A 283-nucleotide genomic window follows, 5' to 3' on the forward strand; every position below is an offset into this window, starting at 1 on the left:
GAAAATAAAATAAAATAAATAAAAAAAAATAGAGGCTCGCCAGCTACTTCTGTATTTTAAAAATGTTTTCAAAAGTTGTTGTATAATAGTTTCTGCATTCTTCTCTTTCCTGGAGTAATGAACCCAATAAAACATTTTCAAAAACTTTCTCAAAATATTTTGAATTGTGACAGAAACAAAATGCAAACACTGTTTTTTCTCATACAGTTCCAAGGACTGTGCAGTTTTGTTCAGACTCAGCAATGACGAATCCTTTGTATTATAATTTAAATCTTAAATATCA

Source organism: Meleagris gallopavo, chromosome 1 (genome assembly GCF_000146605.3).
Source record: "Meleagris gallopavo isolate NT-WF06-2002-E0010 breed Aviagen turkey brand Nicholas breeding stock chromosome 1, Turkey_5.1, whole genome shotgun sequence".
NCBI lineage: Eukaryota > Metazoa > Chordata > Aves > Galliformes > Phasianidae > Meleagris > Meleagris gallopavo.